At 37.5% G+C, this 6,067-nt stretch overlaps 1 long non-coding RNA gene across 1 annotated transcript; it reads right to left on the minus strand.

Moving 5' to 3' along the window:
• Positions 1-1,541: 1,541 nt before the first annotated feature.
• Positions 1,542-2,594, minus strand: LOC131228684 (uncharacterized). The gene is made up of 2 exons (XR_009163064.1): positions 2,386-2,594; positions 1,542-1,645 (listed from the first exon to the last, which is right to left on the minus strand). It is a non-coding gene; the product is annotated as an uncharacterized LOC131228684 (long non-coding RNA).
• Between the last annotated feature and the right edge of the window lie 3,473 nt (positions 2,595-6,067).

Genomic DNA, 6,067 nt, shown 5'->3' on the forward strand with positions numbered 1-6,067 from the left:
GTCCAGATATATTCGACAAACTCGTATTAAGGTTTGAGATGAAAAATACGACAGATCTAGCTATCAAGTGGACCACACTATAAAAGGGCTATGGAGGATTGAACGTCTACCATTGAAACCCTTTCAAGGGTCACAGAAGTTTTGGATTATTATGAAATTTATTTTTCCTCTTCATCCAGGTCTCAGTGACCTTATAAATAGATTGGACGGAAAATAAATGTTATGATGAGCCCTACAAAATTTTTAACAGTGAAAATCAATTTTCCCGTTGCTCTTTGTGGTGTGGTCCAGTTGATCTTTGGATGATTTTTTTTTTTTTTTTGATAATGCTCCCAAATGATCTCGAAATATGGATGAACGTTGTGGATATGTAACTTTGATATCTTTTGAACCGTTCGTATGACTCGGAGTTCGAGGAGTGTCAGCGCTCGTCTTTGAGCACCACCGATCCGCTTGAAGGAAAAAGCAAGGGCATTTTCGACCTTTGGCAAGCCTTCCGTACAGCTGGGGCTTATTTTTGCAAGGTAAAATAAGGTGGGCTTGATCCCGTAAATAGGCCATAAATGGGTCATACAGTCGCAAATTTCTCCAGGAAATAATTTGGACAATGGCACCCACCATTGAAACCTTCCTAGCCACATCGTAATATCATTTGCCATCCAACCTGTTAATAAGGCCACACAGACCACCTTGATGAAGGGAAATCACAAATATCAGCTTCAGCCGGAACTTGTGTCTCACATGAAGTTTTAATGGTGGGTATCAAATCCCTACGATATGGTCCCACTTGAGCCTTGGATCTATTTCATTTTTTGGACCATGCCATAAAAGGAGCCTGAAAAAAAATGATGGACGACATGGATATACAACACTCAAATCAAGGTGGGCTCACAACACCCCGCATATCCATCACCACGCTACACTGGATGGTGTAGCAATCGTGCAACACTACCTGATAAAAAAGGGCATGATGTTTCCTTTTGAAAATTTTACAAAAATACTGCTTCATGCATTTACATTTCTGTTCCATATTCAGAAAGGTTCTCAGTTCTTAATAACTGGTATATTTGTCAACGGAAGTCGGGGTTGGGCCGTGCAAAGAGTGGGTGGCTTAGGTGGGCCCACTATGATATTTATTTGAAATCCACCCCGAATATCAGGTTTGTCACCCCATATTCAGTTTTTGTTGCAAAAAATGGACAAAAGCTACAGATAAAATCCGTAGCTAAATATGACTAGCCCATAGTACGACCGTAGCCATTGGTACCGTAGCCACGGTAAATGTATAGCCTACTGAGTGGGGTTCAAAAAATCAGTTTCACATTGTCTTAAAAGCCAAGCTGGTTGTCTTTTAACCAAAAATTAAAAGACAAGTGTGAGGGGGGAAACTAATTCAAGGAAGATACAAGCAAAAGTAACAAAATCTGATTATACTGCTTGAGAAGGTCTAGCTCCATTTTCTCGCTCACATCATGAACCTCACCCTGATTGAACACATAAGTTACTGAGTGCAATAGTCCAACAATAATTTAAAGTACAGATTACTTGTGGTCTAACCAGTTGGACTTGAGACCTTCTCTTTAGTAATAAAATCCACAAAGAAGTCGAATATACCCACAAACCAGTTTGATACGGATGTTATAACCTGAAAACATCTTATAATGAGAAATTTTCAAAATAAATAATTGTGATTAATTTACAATTAATTATATGTAAAAATATTGAAAAAATGTGTATTTCATTAATAAGTATATCTGAAATCTATGTTGGGTTTGCTGTAAGAGTTATGGATCATTACAAATTGAGGTCCACTTAAAGATAAGGTGCAGATGAGGGTCTTTATTCATAATGGTATAGAAGGATTGCACCAAGGAAAGACTCTAAAAGGGACTGTAAGGCATTGTTTTCTTCTCTTTTTTGCAAAACAAGGATCCTGGGCTGATGGGCATTTTTAGCATGAAAGAAAGATGGGGGAAAAGTAGATGATGGGGATTCTGTTGAAACAACATACACATGCATGTTTTTCTCGGATTCAAACTCAGAAGAGATCAACAAGTTCTTGATTCTATTACCAGAGAGAAAGATGTATGCAATTAAAAAATAATATAAAAGAACCTCTAGACTCAAATAGCACCAAGTTCTTGATTCTATTACCAGCTAACCTTGCAATCTATGAAACAAAACAAAGTCAGTGTTTAAGCACAGAGATAAAGATGTGAGTGGGTGGGTGAGGGAGATCAACAAGCAATGATCAAAATTAAGCAGCAAGATCAAATCCTAGGCATAATGGTACGTGTACGAATCTGAGAGTATTAGTAAGATGTAAGGCTAGGGCCATTTCCTTTTCACCAACAAAAATCAAAGGGTGATGAGGACAGAATTCACCTGATCTTGTTTGAGGTCTTGTGAAGAGATCTCCTCACAGACATAACCAAGTGTTTCAAAAGTGGCTTATTTCAAAGAAGTTGGCTTTTCTTGCTGGGTCATGTTGCAGAGTAAGCATCCAATGATTGTGTTCAGCAAGGATAGTTAATATGGTTGGTGCTAGAGGTGAACGAAGTGCCAATTTAAACGTACCTGAAGGAATTAAAGAAATTTAAAACACGATTAAATCATTTTGTAATAGTCAACACATGAAACATCAAGAAAAACCTAAAGTTGAACTGATGTTAACAAAACCACTCAAGTGATTGCAACCTATCAACCACACATGCAAGCAACCATCACCATGTTTTTATAGTCTAGAAAGCCTACAGATATAAACCATCCAATGAAATTGGAGGACATGTCAAAAAAATGCATCTTAACCAATGGGCCATAACAACTAAAAGTTATTGAGGTACCTTGACATACGAATCCAACTCTTATCCATCACTATGTTCCTCAGCCACTTTATATACAGAGACTGAGCTTCAAATTGCATAAGTTAGAACTGAAAGAAACATAGCCACCATTTGAGAGCTACTTCCTCAAATGAGAAACATCATTAGTAATTTCCTATTTTGATTAAGCTGATCTTTCCTGATTCAATTCGTTTGTGCATCCAAGCACAGTATCAATGACCTTCTTATATCTGATAAAAAAATGCCCATCCAAACCTCTTAGCAGAAACTGCAACTGATGTTCACAGGGCAATGACCATAAAAGAATTACGGGTCATACAACCATTCAAGACCATTAAAAAAAACATAGATTGTACGAATTTACAGATGCAAGCCCAATGAGGAAGGCCTTTGCAATTAGAATAACAAAGTACCCATTACGATCATACATTGCTTTGCTTGTATAACTTTGTGTCGATCACTTGTTTGCCGCACATCGCACAAACTCCTGTACAAACAGAAACACTTTAAAAAACGTCTCTAGGCAAAGAAAGAAGGAAAAAAAGAGGGGCGGGGGGAGAGGAAGAGTTCCATGCCTTTTGTGTAAGCACACGTATGTCAGTATCAACCATCTTGGTGGACTTGTTGCTTGTAAATGATACACTTGGTGGTTCCGTAAGGGGTCCACCTGAACAGAATTTTTTTTTATAATATTCAGTGGTGGACTTGTTGCACGATCCTGTGATAGGATGGACGAGAAGTCCTTCCTATCCACTCCAAGTCACACTATCGCTAAGGATTGACTTTGTCTTGCAGTTTATAACCCTTGTAACAATGGAAATTTCCAGCACTGATGAATCACCCAGATATCTCACATAAATGCCATGAATCACCTCTTCAATCTCTCCTCACATGAATTACCCAGCACTTTAAACATTGAAACATAGTACAAGAAGAAGTGGGAACAGAAATTTTCAGTTTTTGCCAACTACCATGAACCAGAGGGGAAATCCTCAACAGTATACAGAAAAAAAAAAAAAGAAGAAGGAAGAACAAAGTGACAACAGTATCCTCAGGAATATAAGACAGGATGAGAAACAATAAACTAGAGGATTGAAACACTCTCAATGGGGTAAGTTTTAACTTACACAACAATAATTACAGGATTTACACTTCTGCAACAAACGAGAAGAAATTGCAAAACTTACACAATGGCAAGCATTTTTTTTAAAAAAAAGTAAAAGTAAAAAAAAAAAAAAAAGCATGGTTCAGAGAAACAAGAAAATAACAGAATCAATTGGATGAAAATGTACAAAAATTATCAAACAAAGTAATTGAGAATCCCTGATGAAAATGGTTTTATGTTGGTATTAAATTACTGACCTTCTCTACCCAAGAATCTTTGTACTCCACAATATATGGATTGCGCACTTTGGAAATAAGCTCTATCTACATGGTCAGAAGAACCATTAGCATCTTAAAGCACTGCATGTGGCATGTAAGATCAAATTCGGCCCTCATATTTCCAACATACAATCGAAGCAAGCAAAATTCAAATATTCAAATATTCTCTGAAGGAAAACCATTCAAGTTGTAGACCAATCACCATTTACTACAAAAGGCAATGAGTTTCAAGTCATTTTGTACTTCAGTGATTCAAAGACCCACACCCAAACCCAAACATTTAGCTGTCTGGTTTTTCTACCTATAGAAATTGTCAATGTTCGCAACATGCATAAGTGAATGATTCATGTATTCATGTCATAATTTCTCTATAGTTACACTCAAAATCTTGTATTTCTCAATCTATGCACTCCTAAGGATCTCACGAATGGGCAACCTTTACCTTAAGCCCGACAACATAATTCCATCAAGGAACTCAACATGGCAAAACATAAAAGGAGCTCATAACAGAATGATTTTCATGACATTGAACGAAGGGACCATCTCGCTCAAAATATAAATGAATGACACAAACAGAAAGAGAACTCACCTCCTGATGAGCAGACCTGCGGCACCTATCAGTTTGACGGGCAAACCGAATTTTCTTCAAGACATACCTTAAAAGAGAACAAAAAATCAAGAGAAAAACCAGTCAAATCATAACTAAACAAAAGGAAACATTCTCAAGCTTGATATAAACTGTCACAACTGAGAGGTTGGGAAGAAAAGATAATGAAAATCAGATGGCTATACTCTCACTTCTTCTTTTCATGTTTATGCCTCACAAGAAGAGTGGAACCGAAAGCCCCTTTCCCAATCTGCTCAAGTACTTCGTACGGCTCCATTTCCAGTGACTCGCTTCTCCATTTTAACACTTACAAATTGACAAGTGGGTTTAGGGTGTGTTTGGATGCCATGTAAAAGGTCAATGCTTTCTAAGAAAATATGAAATGGCAGTGTCGCTGAGTTACAGACAGTTGAAATTCCTAATGGACAAAACCTCGATTTGACAGCGAAGTTAGTAACCACCTAAGTTTCTAATCTTTTTCTACAAAGTCCATTTTAGGAAAAAAAAAAGAAAAAAGAAAAAAAGAAAAGAAAAAAGGAAGACTACAAAGGCTGAGACTGAGCTTTTTACATCATAATTTTCTATATTAACTATTGGAAGAGACTGAGCTTCAATGATGATGACCATTGAAAGAGAGAAAAAATTCAACGCCTTAAACAATTACAGCAGCATAGTTGAGTACTCACCACCGAAACTGGATTTAAGGTACAGAACAATGAAAGATGAGGAGTTCACTTGATCAAGGTAGCGCTATCCCGCAACGTGTCAACACATTCAAAAGCAGCTTTCCTAAGCTCAAGGCCATCGTCTACAGTGTCCTTAAAAGGACAAGATCGACTGTCCTGATCAATTCTTGCTGCATCAGAAATAGTAAATTACCAAAAAGTGACCATCATATTTCTAAATTGTTCAGTAAAAGAACTGTTGGGGGAAAGATGGAAGAGTCAATGAGAAGGCAACTAAGCCAGGCCTCTGGGTCAGCCCATACTTGGCTGCCCAATTTTAGCAAGAATCAAGCCTTTGAGGGGCATGCATAAAAACATGAATACACAGCACTTGTTTAAGCTCACTAGGACAGTTGACTTGATAGGCAATCATGTGGATGGATCATATCTCAAAAAATAAGTCCCAACTATGCTATGAAATCAGGACATCGAAAAATGAAGATATTATCTATTTCCTTCTAGAGATAGGTAGCACCATACCTCTTCTCATTGATGGTGTCCTCTGAGGA

This window comes from Magnolia sinica, chromosome 2, assembly GCF_029962835.1.
Source record: "Magnolia sinica isolate HGM2019 chromosome 2, MsV1, whole genome shotgun sequence".
NCBI lineage: Eukaryota > Viridiplantae > Streptophyta > Magnoliopsida > Magnoliales > Magnoliaceae > Magnolia > Magnolia sinica.